At 42.8% G+C, this 18,829-nt stretch overlaps 1 protein-coding gene across 2 annotated transcripts in view; it reads left to right on the top strand.

Moving 5' to 3' along the window:
* Positions 1–6,856: 6,856 nt before the first annotated feature.
* Positions 6,857–18,829, top strand: part of LOC121280172 (caM kinase-like vesicle-associated protein) — a 158,142-nt gene continuing 146,169 nt past the window's right edge. For both annotated transcript variants that reach the window (XM_041191889.1, XM_041191888.1), the window contains exon 1: positions 6,857–7,207. The gene's annotated coding sequence lies outside the window, so the exon portion shown is untranslated. The remainder of the gene's footprint in view (positions 7,208–18,829) is intronic.

Raw genomic sequence — 18,829 nt, 5'->3', positions numbered from 1 at the left:
CAGAAATTTAACTGGACCAGCCATATAAATGCTGAGGCTGGGAATTTTGTGGTGAGTAACTCACCTCCTGACTCCCCAAAACTTGTCCACTGTCTACAAAGGCACAAGTCAGGATCAGGAATGTGATGGAATAGTCTCCACCTGCCCAGATGACTGTAGCTCCAACAACACTCAAGAAGCTTGACACCATCCAGCACTAAGCAGCCTGCTTGATCAGCATCCCATCCACTTCCTTCAACATTCACTCCCTCCCCCACTGGCGCACAGTAGCAGCAGTGTGCACAATCTACAAGATGAACTGCAGCAGCTCACCAAGTGTCCTTTGACCTTCTAAACCCATGACTTCTGCCCTAGAAGGAGAGGGCAGCAGACACATGGGAACGCCATCACCTGCAAATCTCCTGCCAAGGCGTACACCATCCTGACTTGGAACAATATCGCCGTTCCTTCACTGTTCCTGGGCCAAAATTCCTGGAACTCCCTTCCTCACAGCACTGTGGGTGTACCTACACCACATGGATTGCAGCAGTTCAAGAAGGTGGCTCACTACTACCTTTTCAAGGGTGTCAATGTCTTATTAATTACCTTGTTAAGGTTTAATGGCAATTACATGGTTAAAGAGAGGCTGTCTTTTAATTTGTCCCTTGATTTGTTAATTTAGTTTATTAGTTTTGATTCAAAAGAGCTATAAATGGGGATAGCTGGGACACTAGAAGGTTAGAGTAGAGGATTTTTTTATATTCATTCACAGGATGTGGGCTTTGATGGCTTGGCCAGCATTTATTGCCCATCCCTAATTGCCGTTGAGAAAGTGATTGATTGTGAACTAAGTCAATAAACCCTCTCCAACAAAAAAAAAGCAGCCGTGTCTTAGTTTTAACTTCGCCAATCAACGTGAATCTGATTGATAAAAGGCAGTTAGGGGTGGACATCGAATGCCGGTTTTCCCTGAGATGCTCACATCCAGCGAAAGAATTTTTTAAAACCCTCAAGCTCATTGTCAGTGGCTGTTCAGGCACTTCAATGACCCTGTGTTGATGGCACATGATAAGGTGTTGTCACTGAGATGACCACGAGCCCAGAAGCGAATGAATTGTAAAGCCTTATCCAGTATGAGGGAGTTGAGCACAGTCAGAAGCCCTGCAGTGACAAGCACACCAGCTTGCAGTGTCCTCTCCCCGGTCACAGAGAGCTCATGGTGCCCTGCCCTGCTCATCATGGGCTCAGTAGCCTTATTTTGTGACAGTATTTATGTTTCATTTGCATGGGTGTGAGCTATCACCATCAGGACCAGTGTAAAAATGACTGCTGCCAGCAGTTGACAGTACTTGAAGTAATGGCTAAAACTCACATTTTAATGCTTCCTAAAGTGAGCCTCATGGTGAGTGCTGCCATTAATCACCAAGGGGTTATCGATCAATATCAAGGCATTAAACTGGACTCTGAGTGGTCAGGAAAGGTGGTCCATTTGCACTTTATTTATATGCATCTAGGGATATAAATTGAAGAAAAATCTATTTTCAATATTTTTATGGCGTGCTTTTGTGAAAAATAATAATCGCAAATGAATGTTCTTTGTACTGTTTGGAAAAAGATGAGAATTTTGAATGGCTGCTAACCCCAGGTCATGAGTTATTGGAACAAAAACAGAAAATGCTGGAAAAACTCAGCAGGTCTAACAGCATCTGTAGGGAGAAAAATAGAGTTAACGTTTCAAGTCCATATGACTCTTCTTCAGAGCTCTCGAAACGTTAACTCTGCTTTTCTCTCCACAGATGCAGTTAGACCTGCTGAGTTTTTCCGTTGTTTTCTATTTTTGTTTCAGATTTCCAGCATCCACAGTATTTTGTTTTTATCTATATGAATTATTGGAGTGTTAGCTTCAACAAGCTGATGAAAAATTGGGACCTTTCACCTTCATGCAATGTATTTTGTAATATGTGCCCTGCGCTCGATATACCTGCTGCAAAAGAATAGGTTTGTAATCCTCTTGGGACTGTTATGTGATGAGGTAATTCTGCAATGATTCAATCCTCATAGCCAACTAGCCCCAGATCACACAAAGCCAATAATGTATTGGTGCCCTGGATATGCAGCCCTATGGAAATGGGTTTATGTTCATAGTTTTCCTAATTGGTGACTTCCTCCTTGTAGTGGATTGGTTTGAATGAAGGAAATCAGGGTGCATAATTTCAGAGGAATATAACAGGCCCAATTTTACCTCTATGCAAGTGAGTATATTTTCAGTGGATTAAAATCAGGTTCCACGCTTCCAGTGTGTGATTAAAAAAGTCTCAACTGCTCATGAAACAGGTGGATGAAAGAAAAACTTGCATTTATATAGTGCCTTTCACAGCCATGGGATGTCCCAAAGACCTTTATACCCAATGAAGTACTTCTGCAGTTGTTGCTGTTATAATGCAGGGAAATGCAGCGTCCAATGTATACACAGAAAGGGTTAATGGCCAGTTAATCTGTTTTGTTATTGATGGCGGTTGAGGGATAAATATTCGCCAGTACATGAGGAGAACTCCCCGGCTTTTCTTCAAATAGTGCCATGGGATCAATTATGTCCATTTGAGAAGGCTTTGGGCAAATGAAAGTTGGCACCTCCAAAGGTGCAGCATTCCTTTGGTACTGCACTAAATCATTAGCCTGGATGATATACCCAAATCTTTAGAGTATAGCACAATCTCTGACTAAGAGACCAAGCGAACTGAGGGAAACAAATGGAAGCACTTAAGTGCTGAAAGCTCTGCCACTAAGAGAGAAAAGAAAGAAGATATATTTGCATTTATGTAGAGCCTTCCACAACCTCAGGATGGCCTAAAGCACTTTACAACCAATGAAGTGCTTTTTGAAGTGTCACAGTTAAAATGTAGGAAACACGACAGGTAATTTACACACAGCAAACTCCCAGAAACAGCATTCTGATAATGACCAAATAATTTCTTTTTGTGACATTGATTGAGGGATAAATATTGGTCAGGACACCAGGGATAACATGCAAACTGTTCTTTGAAATAGTGTCACGGGATCTTTTACATTCATCTGAGAGAGTAGCCCAAGGCCCGGGTTAGTGTTTCGTCTAAAAGGCAGCACCCCCTCAGAATCCGTTGGAGCATCAGTCCCTGGAGTGGAACCTGAACACACAGCCTTCTAACTCCGAGGCAAAAGTGCTACCAACTGAGAACCAACTGGCTGACACTGGGGACCTGTGGGAGGACAGAAATATGGAAGATACTTATTTTCAGATAACCATAACACATCACATAGGATGGGGGAGATGGTGACATAGTGGTATTGTCACTGGACTGGTATTCCAGAGACCCAGGGTAATGCTCTGAGGACCCAGGTTTGAATCCCACCACAGCAGATGGTGAAATTTGAATTCAATAAAAATCTTGGATTAAAAGTCCAATGACGACCATGAAACCATTGCCGTAAACATCCATCTGGTTCACTATTCTCCTTTAGGGAAGGAAATCTGCTGTCCTTACCTGGTCTGGCCTACATGTGACTCCAGACCCACAGCAACGTGGTCGACTCTTAAAATGGCCTCTGAACAAGGGCAATTAGGGATGGGCAATAAATGCTGGCCTAACCAGCGATGTCCAAATCCCATGAACGAATAAAACAAAAACATGGAACTGAAGTAGGTTGTTGAATTGACAGGGTGGGGGCCAGTGGAGCAGGGCCATTGAGGGAGTTGTAAAGAAGAATTAGGTTGTCAAAATTGGTAAATGGAATGAGTCAGCGGAGGTTAGTGAGCAAAAGGGTGATGGGGGATTGTGACTTCACACACCTAGGCGGGGTTATATTGGTGGATAGGGGTTTATAGAATGAGTAAATCATTTCCAATGTTGTTTTTAAAAACCTGTATTTTACACATGATCTCACTTTTTACTTTGCTCAGTTATCTGAATCAGGCTCTCATTTAAGTTCTGGTTAAACTACTTCTCCTTTTGGGGAATCTAAACTGTGACCTTAAATGAGAAGGCCAAGTCAATAGTTAAACACCACAACCTGATTATCTGTGTGCTTTGCCACAGAACATTGTCTCGTAAAATTAAAATAAGTAAATCTCTTGCACATGGAAGGTTGAGGAGTGATCTGACCAAGGTGTTTAAAATGTTAAAAGGATTTGATAGTATGGATATTGAGATTTTATTTCCTCTGGTGGGGAATCAAGAACATTATCTTAAAATTCAACATCAACCTTTCAAGAGTGATGTCAGGATGCACTTTTTACACAAAGGGTGTGGATGCTGGGACAATTAAACCTTTCAAGACTGAGATATTTGATTTTTGTTACTTAAGAGGATCAAGGGGTATGGAACAAAAGCAGTTAAATGAAGTTTAGATGCAGGTCAACCATGACCTAACTGAATTATACAATGTGTTAGAACGGAGCTTACTCAGCAATGACCTGTTCACTGATGTTCAGTTTGGATTCCACCAGGAGCACTCAACTCCAGATCTCATTAAAGTCTTAAGCCGAACCTGGACAAAGGAGCTGAATCCCAGAGATGAGTGAGAGTGACATCAAGGCAGCATATGGCTGAGTGCAGCATCAAGGAGCCCCAGAAAAAACTGAAGGCAAAGGAAGCTGGTAAAAATTTCCTTCCGGTTAGAGCTATACTGAGTACAAAGGAAGATGATTGTGGTTGTTGCAGGCCAATCATCTCACCACCAAAACATTGCTTCAGGTGTTCTTCGGGGTAGTGTCCTTGGCCCAACCATCTTCAGCTGCTTCATCAATGACCTTCCCTCTATCATAAGGTCAGAAGTGGGGAAATTTGCTAACGATTGCAAGGTCTTAAGTACCATTCATGACTCCTCAGATACTGAAGAAGCCTCTGCCTACATGCAGCAAGACCTGGACAACATTCAGGCTTAGGCTGATAAATGACAGGTAACATTAATGCAACACAAGTACCAAGCAGTAACCCTCTCTGACAAGAAAAGTCTAACCACTTCCCCTTGCAATTCCATGGCAACACTGTTCAAACTCGCACAATGTCATCATCTTAGCGGGGGGTTCACCATTCACCAGAAACTTAACTGGGCTTTTCAAATGTCAATCATGTTGAACAGCCAACATGCATTGAAGTCAAATTTCCCACTCTCTGGGGTGATGGCATCTTATATGTGGATGTTAGATGGATTTTCTCCTCCTATAGATGTTTGTGAAGTCTTTTATGTGCGCTATGGGATACTGAAGGATATAATTATATGGTTTAATCTCCAGTCATGACAGCAGGAGCTCTCTTAATAAAAGGAGTTTTTATTGGTGTTTTATTGCTGTATGTTATGCTAATGACAAATGACTAAATGTTGACATTGACACCCATGAGAAATAGAAAAGTCTCAGCACACTTGCGTTTTGTGAAAATTAATGATGGGCTACAACAACAACTTGCTTTTATATAGCCCCTTTAGCATACTAAAACATCAGGAGAAATTAGAGCAGGTAACAAAAAGCTTAGTCAAAGAAGTAGGTTTTAAGGATCTTCTTATGTGAAGGAACTGTGGTAGACAGATGGACATTCCAGAGCTTAGGGCCCAGGCAGCTGAAGGTATGGCCACCAATGGTGCAGTGATTAAAATCAGGGATGCTCAAGAGGCCAGAACTGAAGAGGAGTGCGGGGATCTTGAGGACTTGTAAGACAGGATGACCTTAGGAGGCTGGATTTTGAATACGGGTTGGCAACCCGTAACCTGGATAAATTTGAGTCCTGACCCCGCACCCACACTAATTTTAAATGTAGTTGGCCAGGTCATGAAGGCTGAAAGAGGCAGACAGCGATGTAGCATGAGAAGGATCAGCATTATGCCAGTGTCAGTTGGCACCTCAGATTTGTTTCCAATTGCAGAGACATTTATTTAAGCTCAGCAGTGAACCTGACAGCTGTACACTGACAAGCAGAATACTGTTCAGGCATTTCAGAACACACAGGCTCCTTAGCAAGCTCCTTAAGGAAGTGGTGGTGTTACAGTTCACTGAGGGAGTCCAAGTTGCTGTGGCAACATGCACTTTTCACATGCATGTTGCAGTCTGGAGCTATGGATAGTGATGGTAGAGGCTCCAACACTCTTCCATCACATGGCTGACCAGGAATCTCTCCCGTTCTTGCCATTGGCATATGTTGGAAGATTTTGCAGTTTGATCCTCAACCTGTTTGGTTGTGTTATGAACACACCTTCCTTAGTCACCAAATCTTGGGTTTGGGACTCAAACCTGGAGCTTCTGTCTCCGAGGCAGGGACACTGCCCACTGCACCACAAGACCTCTTAAGGAGTTTAAGCAGGTGTTGGCGGCAAACATGTTCCCCACTCCCACCTCGCTGGCCCTTCCAAAATTCCAAACTGTCAGGACCCCAAGGCAACCTCCAGGACTCCGACTTTCAAAGCCCACCCACACAGGGGTCCTGACCCCAGGGCCCTTTGGAAATCATGGCCAGGGTACCTCACCAAATTCAGAAAATGAGAATGCAGGAAACATTGAGAAAGAACTGACCACCTTACTGATAGAGCGCAGCTTGTGCAATTGATGCAGTAAATGTAATGGAAGTAATTCAATCACAGCTGGCACTCCACAGTTAACATCGCTCTCACTGCAAATACACTCAATTAAGGGGAACAATTCACTCGTGCTTGTGTTGAAAATACTCCTCTGTGTGTCCCAGTGTCCTGTACACTTGCAGCCCACTGGACTCCCATTTTGCCTGGGTGGATCCCAGGAGTGTGATAAATCCTCCCCCAGTGCTGGGTGTGTGTGTGTGTATGTGTGTGTGTGTGAGATAAATCCTCCCCCTGCTTTATTGCTGCTCTCTCCGTTTCAGTCAGTGTGTAGCCTTGCCTGCGCTCCATCACTCTGACTTGCTCCTGGTATCTCTGAGCAGCAGCTTTTGCCTTGGCTCCCCCCCGGCTCGCCCAGCCCGAGATCTCACGCCCAAACTGACTGAAATCCGTCCAGCAACTGATCGCCCGAGCGGCACATGTGGCTCCGTGAAGAGACTGGTGTCCATGGAAGTGGTTCATCTGGAGCCTATCACTTCTCAACAGCCCAAGGCAGAGAACTCGCCAAAGAGGGCTCCAATCCCTTTGATCTCTTCTTATAAGTAACGCAATCTTGGGACACGTCTTTAACCGGACAGGTGCCGCAGGAATTAGACTACACATTCGCCAGCAAGACGAGGACAAAGTAAGTATTGTAATCTCCCAGTGTCTAGTTAGCATCTCAGATGTGTGGGGTGGAGGTGTTGACTGAATGATCGCAGGTTAAACTAGCGAGCCACATGCCCATTTGATCTGTTTCAGTTGAATTCGCTTGTGTTTTATATATATATATATATATATATACACACATAGCTAACATTGGGGGTCAGTTTCTGAAATTGACTTGAGCACCGACTGAGCAACGTTGCCCAGGCTCCCGTACGCTGAGTGCTCCAGTTCAGCTTTCTCCCTGTGTTTGTGTGTGTGTGTGTGTGGGGAGGGGTCTGGGGTAACCTCCACCCAGGATTGTCAAACACTTAAGACTTTTTTTTTGGGAGCAAAGTTGCGATGTCGAAGAAAGAGAGGAACCTGTCAGTCTTTTTGGAAAGGTGCGTTAGGTATTGGGGGGAGGACTAATTTAGCTAGGAAAATCTTACCTTACCGGTGGTCTGATCAAAATTTGAGTTATTGCTTTATTTTCACAATAATGTAACGGATGGAAGCAGATCTTGAAAAATGAAGAACTTCCACTGATGCCAACCTATAGTGTTAATTCAGAGCTGGGGTTTAAATCTGCTTTATATATATATATGTGTGTGTGTGTGTATGTGTGTGTGTGTGTGTATGTATGTATGAAACTTGATTATACAGCACCCCCGTCTGCCTGAGATGGTTAGTGTCAGCATTTCCGTGGAAATCACTGTCGGAGGGTAAAATAAAATGTTTGTACTCGGTGAGTTTTTGCCTTTATACATGTGTGTGTGTGTGTGTTTAGGTGGAGGGGTGAGTGGTGGGGTGCTGGATTTTGGAAGCAGTATTGATCTCCCCTCCCTGGAGCTTACTGTAACATTTTTTATTTTTAAAAAAAAACCCGGTCAAAATCACTGTTCTCAGTTTCAGCTTGGCGCTCTTAATCCCTTGTCGTTCCCCCAATCATTTAATTTGGAAAGATAGCGTGCATTAAAAACGGAGCTTAATTCTTCACTATTACATAATACTGCGGAGATCTGGACGTGTGGGACCAGAATTCGCCCCCTCTCAAAATTTGGACAGAAATGTGACAGCGGGACACAAAGGACGCTGGATACTCTCGCTTTGTCCCTTTCATTAGTTCTGAGGATAAAGTGTGGGGTGGAGGGTTTGCCGGTGGAATTGTTCATTTATTTTTTTGCCCGTGTTTTTTTTTAATGACTTCAAACGTTTCTGCTGTTGGAGATGCACTTTATAATTCACACTCAGTTTACAGTGCAGTCCCCTGATTGCACAAGTTAAATGTCCAGCAACATCACTAAGACTTCCCTGGCAGTTTGTCACTAGCATGAATGTTCCAGTGTTTACAGACGCAGGACACTGTCTTCTCTCGGGATGACCCATTCCAGTCCACATTAGCCTTTGCATTTAGTTATTTTTTTAAAATTAACAGACAACCTGTGTTACAAAAAAATGATTTCATCCCACCATAGACCCGGTCGAATGATTGGCTCGTCTCTCGGTCTTCTGTCACATTTTGAGACTTAAAAGTCTTTCCTTTCCCGTCTCAATATTCCGCTGACCGCAGCTTCTAATTGACCATAAAATTACTCCTGTGCCAAAGCTTACAACCCATTCAAATCACCCTGGGCACGGAGGGGGGCGGGGGGGGGGGGGGGTGGTGGGGGAAGAGAAATATTTTAATTCCATCCACTTTTAAACACACAGGGACTGTTTTGGAGAATGTAATATTTGTGTTTTGAACCCCTGCATTAAAAAAAAGCTAAATATTTTACGTCTGGTACAATTTATTCTAGGGGCAATGATTCTGGTGGGGAGCTCAATCTAATTTTGGTTCACCAAAAATGAAGGATTTATTGACACAAGTGGCAGAAAATACAATGAAGACAAAATATTTTGCCTGCGGCTTTATCCGGTTATTCTACTGTGAAGGCTGGTCTGAGAAACAAGGTGGAGGAGATATATATGGGCAAATTTTCCCCCAAATCTCCTGTAGAGATCATTCGGGATCCATATTTGTGTAGAGAGAAGTTTATGGCAGGCTTGAATTAGACGTTTCCCTAGGCTTCAAGTGTGGCTTTCATCCACTACCACCACACCTCCCCCCCCACCATCACCCCTCACCACTCAATAAATTAATAGCCATGGAATAAATCCCCTTTTGGTGATATAATTCTCTTCAGTTCATTGCTGGAAGTCATACATATTTTAATTCCAGTGGTGGTTGGAATTGTTATGTGCACTGTGTAAAACTGTAATGTAAACCCAACGCTTGAAGTTTTAAAATTGGATTGTCTGCAAATATCCCTTCCATCTTTTTTTGTTCTTAGCCAATGCAAAGTATCACTTTGAAAGATTCTTCAGTGTTTCTCTACTTGCAAGTCATGTAAACTCCTGCTTTTATGCTTCAGGCTAGAGCGCAAGATGCTGATATGATCAATGGTCCATATATTTTCTTGTTTCAAAGCAGGAAATTTTGCTGTTCCTGGTAATTTTTAATAATTATTTTAAAGGTTCCTGGTTGTGACCTCCATTCTTCATTATATGCTTGCCAACTGTGGTTAAGATTCATGAACCACGTCAATCAACATCACAGCATTTTACCTCAGAAACCTTAGATCAATTTCTAACTACACTGTAGTGCATATATTTAAATAAGGCAATGTCTAAAAGTGGTATTTTTATCTGTAGGAATGTATTGTGTCTTGTAAATTCTTTCCATTCTTCTCTTGGTGACATCTTTCTAGGCTGCGTTGTTTCCCTAAGTTTTTCCAATATTAGTTTAGTCAGTGTTGCAATCTAACAGAATCTCAGCCTGAGTCTCCCCACTGTTAGAATAGGCAGCAAATCTTCTATCCAATGCCTCTGTACTCAGGCTTGCGCTGAAGACTGTTGCAGTATACGTGCTAATTGTATTTAGTTGGGTTCTTTTGGCAGTAATAGGTTAGGAGATCATTATTTCACATGGCCTACATAGCAATCATTCTGAAACTGGGTGGCCCATTTAAGTGAACAATTAGCAAATTAGCAATTTCAGAGACAAGGAAAAAGTTATTAATTTGGTCTTTAAGTGCATGTTGTGGGCATGGAATGCCCATTCGTCATATTTCTGAAAATTAACTTTCGATGTGTGATGCTAAACCCTTCAGTAGAAGTAATGTCTCAGCTCAAACATTTTTTTTTAAAATGGAATGACCAATTGATAGAATGTCTCTGATTCTATTACATAATAATGATCTCTTGGGCTGATCGAGGCATTGAGGGCAAAAGGAGTCAGACTCTTGATTTAGCGCAGCGGTGAATATGAGATACAAGGATAAGCACAGAGCAGGATGAGCATGGCAACTGTTGAAAGGGTCTTGTCCAAAGATGCATTCAGACAGGATTTATTTGGGAACATCTAGATGGGACTAAGTAGCCTTTATCTGTATCTCTAAATGAACAATTATTTCAAAAGGACTTAGTGTTAACTAGCCTAATTTCCAGAGGTGTAAATAGAAAACATTGTGGGTCTCAAGTGGGTATGATTTCTAAGGGAATGGGGAAATTTGAACAATGTAGGTACAGATTATATTTAATATTGCTTTCCTGTTGTCTCCTTCAATTTTGCCAGCTCTAGAATGGAGGAAGAGAGAGGAAAATCATAATAAGCAGGAACTAGCAGGAAGAGAATTTCCCTCTTGTCTAATAGTGTTCTGCTTCCTCAGAGGAGAGAAATAAAGGTTTGAAGATGAACAATCTATAAATAAAAAGGCTGATATTTTTTCTGCACAGGCGTATACAGATTTTCAAAGACAATGATGTTTACAAGGGAGCTAAGCACATTTGGTTCCTATAACAACAACTTGCGTTTAAATAATGGAACATCACAGGATGTTTCATAGAGGCGTTATAGAACAAAATATGACAGCGACCCATGTAAGGAGATGTGTAGACAGATGACCAAAAGCTTGGTCAAAGAGCCAAGCTACAACTGCTTATTATGTGAAGGTTTACCAGTGGCAAAGTCAATAGGGAGCTGGTGAATGAATTTGGAAAGTGAAAACGAGTTGATAGCACCATAAGCAGGTACCAGTGTAATATTTTCTACTTATTTTGGGTGGGGGAATCCTTTTATGGGATGCCCATGCAACAGATTGAACTGTGTAAGAACTGATGGCAATGTGAGAGATCTGAGACAACTGCCCTACCTTTTTCACTCCTCTTAACTGGGCAACATTGAGGACAGGTCTGTCAACACTTTCCCCAACATCATACCCAGCTGGAGTTTAGAATTCAACTCTGTAGGTGATTGAAAACACAAACTCCATCTGCGAAATAATTGCCTATGTAATAGGCTTTAATAGCAAACCGGCATTCTTTTTTTAAAAACTATCAACCTAATGTTATGCCGCCCATTTTGACCCAGCACCCAATGCCAATGTGCGAGAGGGGCAATGAGTTTGTGCTCAAACCTCTGCACACTTGGTCCTGATTTTCCTTGTCACCTGTTGGGAAGTGCTGGCCAAATGACAGGCCTTTCTGCTGGAACAGGACAGCAACATCGGAGAGGGGAGAGGCAGTGCCTGAGAAACAGTGTCATTGTGTAGTGTTATGAGTGCATTTAATTGCCAAGGTTGAGATAGGGCGACAGAGAAGGAGATGTAAAGAGGTCAAGCAAAATGCGGAATGTAGTGGAGAAGAATTGTAAGTTCTTTCCTTGTGATTCAAAAATAACTGTAACAACAGATATTGCATTGAGGGTATCATTGTCAACACTGCACTGATCAAAATGAAAACCCAAGGAGGGGTATAGCTTTTTATAAATTGTACTAGAACGTTAATGAAAAGGAAGATGAGCACTTACAGAGCATGCTATCATATCGTTCAGAAAAATTTAAGAATGCTCGATGCACAATGATTTGCTTTTTAAGTGTGTTGACTTTCACTTGGAGGTAAACACAGCAACTATTACATGCACACGACCCCACAAATTGTAATGAGTTGACTGACGGGTTAATCTCTTTTTGGTGACATAGATTACAAGTCAGATTCCTGTTGGGGATCAGCAATGCCTTGTGCATTTGTGTGGCATGAATTTTACTTATCACTTATCATTCCCAAGCCTGAAATTTGTCCAGGTCTTGCTGCATGGAGACATAGACTGCTTTATTATCTGAGGAGTTGCGAATGATACTGAACATCAGCGAACATCCCCACTTCTGACCTTATGATGGAGGGACGGGCATTGATGAAGTAGCTGGAGAAGGTTGATCCTAGGATACTGACCTGAGGAACTTTTGCGTGATCTCCTGGGACTGAGATGATTCACCTTCAACAACAACAATCTTCTTCTTTTGTGTTTGGTATGATTCCAGCCAGTGGAGAGCTTTTCCCCTAACTCTCATTGACTTCAGTTTTGCTAGGGCTCACTGATGCCACACTCGCTCAAATGCTACCTTGATGTCAAGGGCAGTCACTCTCACCTCACCTCTAGAATTCACATTTTTTTGTCCATGTTTGGACAAAGGCTGCAACAAGGTCTGGAGTCAAGTGGCCCTGGCGGAACCCAAACTGAACATCAGTGAGCAGGTTATCGGTGATTAAGCACTGTCAATGACACTTTCCATCACTTTGCTGATAATCGAGAGATGGGGAAGTAATTGGCTTGATCAGATTTGTCCTGCTTTTTGTGGATGGAACATATCTGGGCAATTTTCCATATGGTTGTGTAGATGACAGTGTTGAAGTTGTGTTGGAACAGCCTGACTCAAGGTGCAGCTACACTCTGGAGCAAATTCTTCATTACTACAGCTGTGATTTTGTCTTTGGCCTGTAGCCTTTGCTGTTTGCAGTGCCTTCAGTCATTTATCATGTTGAATGAATCAAACTGTGTGAAGATTGGTTTCTGTGTTTCTGGGGACCTCAAGGGGAGGCTGAGTTGGATCACCGACTGGGCACTTCTACCTGAAGGAAGTTGCAAATGCTTCAGCTTTGTCTTTTGCACAGGTGTGCTGTGCTCTGCCATCATCGAGGTTGGGAATATTGTGGAGCCTCCTCCAGTAAGTTATTCAGTTGTCCACTGCCACTCATGACTGGATGTGAAGGACTGCAGATCTTTGCAGATCTGATCTGTTGGTCTGGGATCGCTTAGCTTTGTCTATAGCATACTATTTTCACTGTTTAGCATATATGTAGTCCGGTGCTGTAGCTTCACCAGGTTAGCACCTCATTTTCAGGAACACCTGGAGCTGTCCCTGACACCCTGCCTTATTCTCCTCATTGAACCGGGTCTAGCCCTCTGATTTGATGGCAATAGCAGAGTGAGGGATATGCCTGTTCTTGAGGTTACAGATTCTGGTGGAATACAATTCTGCTGCTGATGGCCCACAGTGCCTCATGGGTGCTCAGTTTTGAGTTGCCAGATCTGTTCTGAATCTATCCCATTGAGCACAGTTAGTGCCACACAAATGACAGTGGGTGCCCTCAGTGTGAAGGCAAAGCTTTGCCACCAAAAGGATGGTGTGGTGGTCACTCCTACCAATACTCTCATGGATAGATTATCTGTGACAGGTAGATTGGGGAGGATGAGGTTGAGTAGATTTTTTCTCCATGTTGGTTCTCTCACCACCTGCTGCCAGCCCAGTCTAACATATATGTCTCCAGGGCTCAGCCAGTTCGGCCAGTAGTAGTACTACCGAACCACTCTTGGTGATGGACATTATAGCCCCCCATCCAGAGTACGTTCTGTGCCCTTGCCACCTTCAGTTCTTCCTCCAAGTGGTGTTCAACATGGTGAAGTACTGGTTCATCAGCTGAAGGAAGATGATAGGTGAAAATCAGTAAGGGGTTTCCTTGCCCATGCTTGACCTGATGCCATGAGAGTCCAGAGTCAATGTTGGGGACTCTGTGACTGTACAGACCACTGTGCCATCATCTCTGGTGGATCTGTTTTGCCAGTGGGACAGGTCAGAGCCAGGAATGGCGAGGAAGGAATTTGAGTTTTGCCTGATGGGTATAATTTTGTGGGTATGACCATGTCAGGCTGTTGCTTGACTTGTCCATGGGACAGCTCTTCCAACTTTAGCACAAGTCCCCCAATGTTGGTGAGGACAACTTTGCAGGACTGGCTGGGCTGAGTGTGCCTTTGTTGTGTCTGAACCTAGATTGCTGATGGGTGGCCCAGTTTGTTTTATTCTTATGAGAAGTTTTCGTAGCAGTTTGATACAATTGCATAGATTTCCAGGCCATTTCAAAGGGGAATTACTGTGGGTCAGGTGTCATATGGAGGCAAGACAGATAAGGACACCAGATTTCCTGCCCTGAGGGACATTAGTGAACCAGGCAGGTTTTATGACAACCAATAGTTCCATGGTTGCCATTACTGATTACTTCTTATTCCAAATTTTTATTTAACCATTCTAACATCAATGTTAAATCATGTTGTTGACACGGTTAGAGGGAACTCTATTCTTGCATCTAACCTTGTGAGATTGTGCACCAAGTGTTAGAAGCTGAGTGCAGAAGCATTGCATTGACTAACACTAGGATGATCCATTCACTGGTATTGACATGATGAGAACAAAAGTAATGCTTTCTTTAACAAAACATAAAACACCCATTGACATGTCAGAATGTTGTTTTGGGATTCTTTCTTGAAGTAGAGTTGTGAGGGGTCTTTGTCAAATAAAATGTAACACACAATTTGGCTTATGGAAAGTGACACAGTATAAATAGCAGGGAACATTTATACCCTGCACAAAATGGTTGCCAGATATGCTTATATAACAACTGTCACTAATTTCCAAATTAATTCATTGTGTGTGAAAATTGAAATATGTTGGTAAGTTTCAACATGAATGCAGCCTTTATTAATTTATTTTCTTTTTATATAATGCGTTTATTTTCTATTTTAAAGGATTTTACTTCTAAATAGATGAAATCAGAAAATGTTGAGCTACACTTCAGCCCTCCACTGCATTCCAGAATATAACTATTGAGATAAAACCTTTAGAGTCATGATATCTCCATGGCAACCTTCTTAGGTAGTGAAAGGACATTGAAGGTTTAGTGTGAGAGTCTGACTCTTTCCAGAACAGGAAGATCTGCATTTCAGTCAAAAGTCTGGCCTTATTTAGCTATTCTTAGCCAGGGCAACCATAATGGGCACTGAAATTGGCCTCAATGCTCTCTGGCTAAGGTGGGGCTTTTAGGCAGGGCTCCTGCTCCTAATTGCTGTCCAGTTGGAAGACATGCTTGTCTGAGAGTATCATGAGAAGACATGATTAGACTGAGTGGTGACGGCTTCTGCAGTGGAATAGCTTCCCAACACCCGCTACCTTGTTTCACACTTGAAGAATGGCCACTTTCATGAAGTGCTGTCCAATGGGAACTGGCCAGACTTGAGGAACCAGGAGAGAAAACTTCAATTCCCACCCGAGAAACCAACCCTCTTTTCTTGCAGATATTAAATCTCTCAACAAAGTCTTGTTTTCACATTCCTGCCTTACCACATCTCAGAATCAACTCAAAGCGCTCCGCGTACAAGGAGCCATGCACAGTGATTGTTGTTATTTAAGGTAATGTAGCAGCAATTTATCAAATAGCATGATTCCCAAAACAGCAGTGAGATGTGTGAGTGAATCAGCTGTTGGTGGTGTTAGTTGAGGAGACACTGTCGGGCAGAGCAGGCAAGAATAAGGGTTTTGTGGAACTATCTGTTAGGTGTAATATTATGAGGTAGACTCAGAGATCTTTGTCAGAAGTATTCTTTGAAAATTGTAATCTTGTTTTTATAGCTATCCTGGGATGCCTGTTGAGATTATAAAGTGGGACAGAGAAGTAAATTAACTTCAGTGAATGCACAGCTGAACGGGTGCTGGGCATAATGCTGTACGTGTTCTTCCATTCACAAATGTGAAGATCTATCGATGTACAACATTCCCTGCTTTATACAGAATGAAGGAGGAAAACTTACCCAAATGATGATATCTTATTTCTCGGTTCCTTTGTTAAATTGAGCAAAATTCCAGTGAAATATTTTAATATTCAGCCTGTAAAACTGCAGTCATCAAACGTGTAGTGCCTAAACAGAACTTCAAGCATATCATTTGTTTTAATAATGACAGGGAATACATCTGCATATACTAGAGCTCCTGTTTCTAATTCCTTGGTTTACAACAATAAAGCACCAACACATCTGGTACCATGTCAAATCCAGCTGGATGACTAGAGCCTGAATCGCATCTGCTGTTTACAGAAAACACTTTGCATTTTATTATCTGTGTACCTCTTTATAGTTTAATATTCCATGGCATAGGCTGTGAAGTTCTGACAATCAGATCAAAGACTGAAAATGCAAAGAAGACTTAAACTTTGTTGCATGGATTTTGTTAACAGCTAAACTTCAACCCCTCCAAGACCTCTTCATCAATTCTTGTGCAGCAACTCCTACTGGGCATCATAAAGATGCTGGCTGGGAGTTATTGATTTCTTTAGACCATCAATATAATGAACTTCTATTTTATTGTGTTGTTGACTGTTGCTTTCTACTTATAAAATACTCAATAGTTTGATCTTTCTCTTAAATACTGGTGCCATGTGAGTTTCTAAAAATGTTGATGCTGTGTAAAATGTGCCATCACTGATTGAAAATGAACTGGAAAGAGTATTGAGGCCCTCTTCACCAAAATTGAGTGGCTTATGTGGTGATGTAATCCAATGTTTCAACTCGCAGTATAAGTTAAGCTTCAGAGTCCTGCCTCCCTTGGCAGTGAGATATGTAACTTAAACTGATCAACGACATTCTTTGAGCTTGTCTTCACAAAGGACATAGGAATTGTTTGACAAAAATAGCCAAGGCCCCTCGAGTTCGCCTTCCACCATCCTGGTTCCTGGTAGTCACATGATACAATGAGAATGGAGTTGTTGATTAAGCACAGCAATAAATCTCCATCAGTCAGATTATGACAAGCCGAGGAATTGCATGAGGAAAACTCCAGTGTTGGAAAGCTTTGGAAACCATGGGTTGAAATATACAAATCTACATGGCCCCTGCACCACCACACACCATCCCCTCCAGCCCTCAACCAACTAAAATGTCAGTGGGAGAACCCAACTAGGTGAAGAACAGCTGCCCCACAATCATTGTCCATTAATTGGTTGGAGGCGAGATTTCTGCCCTCAGGGACAGGAAAGCCCTCCTCAGAGAGCTGCCAGCCAATTAGAGTCTGTCAGGTCTCTCCAGTACCAGTAGCATCAGCGGGAGTGGTTGGCGCTGCCGTTTGTGCACCCAGCCAATGAGGAGCTAAGTTGTGATGGATTGGAACTTTGGAAGTGTTTGGGGGTCGGCAAAGGGGTTGGGGGCAGGGTTTGAGAGTCCGTTGGGGAATGGGAATCTCAGGGAGTTTGGACACCTTGGAGGTGCCTTCCGGTGGGCCCAGGGTGACAGTTAAACAGGGGCCCCCTCCACGCAAAAAATCCTGGCAGGCTGGCTACTTAGTGTGGGCTTCTCCCAGCATCAGTTTAATCCCCTTAATTGCCCACTTAAGGGCTTCAATTGGCCCACTGGCAAGTGGGCTGCCCAATGCCAACCCTAATGCTGGTAAAATTGTGGTGGAGCCTGAGGCAGGCAGGTAGACAGCAGACAGGTCGCCCACTGGATTTAACAAGCACCCCCCGCCCCCCTCACCTTCAAACCTGCCAGTGGGGGAGTCACAAATCTAGCCCCATGGGTCAAAAGCTACCTTTATCTTCCCAAGCATGCTACACTTACCATGTGCCATGTCTCTAAATTACTCGGATATTGTATCCCTGGCTGTTATTTTCTGAAAGAAGGCTTGGAGCAAGCATTAATCATCCAATTATAAAATATGAACTGGACAGATTTCAGTGAATTACTCACTGACCTCTGACCTGAACCTACTTATTCTGGAGGAGTTCAGTTTCTAGTTTTTACTATCAGGGACTTGGATATCACCAGTGTACAAGGGAAAGCTTGTCAGTGATGAATAGGGCTGGATAACTGCACTGACAAGTAAATCATTTAGCATGTTCCGCCTAGCACTGTAAATTCTGTAACATGCAACCACTATCTCTTTGATTCATTCACAAGATGTGGACATCGCTGGCAGAACCAGCATTTATGGCCCTTGAGAAGCCAGTGGTGAGCTACCTTCTTGAATACAATGAGTGGCCTGCTAGGTCTTTTCAGAGGGCAGTTAAGAATCAACCACATTTCTGTGGTCTGGAGTCATATGTAACCAGACCGGGTAAGGATTGCAGATTTCCTTCCCTAAAAGACTTTAGTGAACCAGATGGGTTTTTAACACCAATCTGGCAGTTTCATGGTCACCATTAATGATTTTAATTAATTGAATTTAAATTGTCAGCTGCCATGATGGGATTTGAGTTCATATCTCACTAGTCTCAGAAGCTAGGAATCCTGTGGCAAGTAACTCATCCCCTGACTCCCCAAAGCCTGTCAACAGCACAAGTCAGGACAAATAATCACCACTTGTCTGGATGAGTGCAGCTCCAACAACACTCGAGAAGCTTGACACCATCCAAGAGAAAGCAGCCCATGTGATTGGCTCTCCATCCACAAACATTCACTTCCTCCACCACCATTGTAGCAGCA

This window comes from Carcharodon carcharias, chromosome 7 (genome assembly GCF_017639515.1).
Source record: "Carcharodon carcharias isolate sCarCar2 chromosome 7, sCarCar2.pri, whole genome shotgun sequence".
NCBI classification, from domain to species: domain Eukaryota; kingdom Metazoa; phylum Chordata; class Chondrichthyes; order Lamniformes; family Lamnidae; genus Carcharodon; species Carcharodon carcharias.
This window is presented reverse-complemented; position numbering and strand designations above follow the sequence as displayed.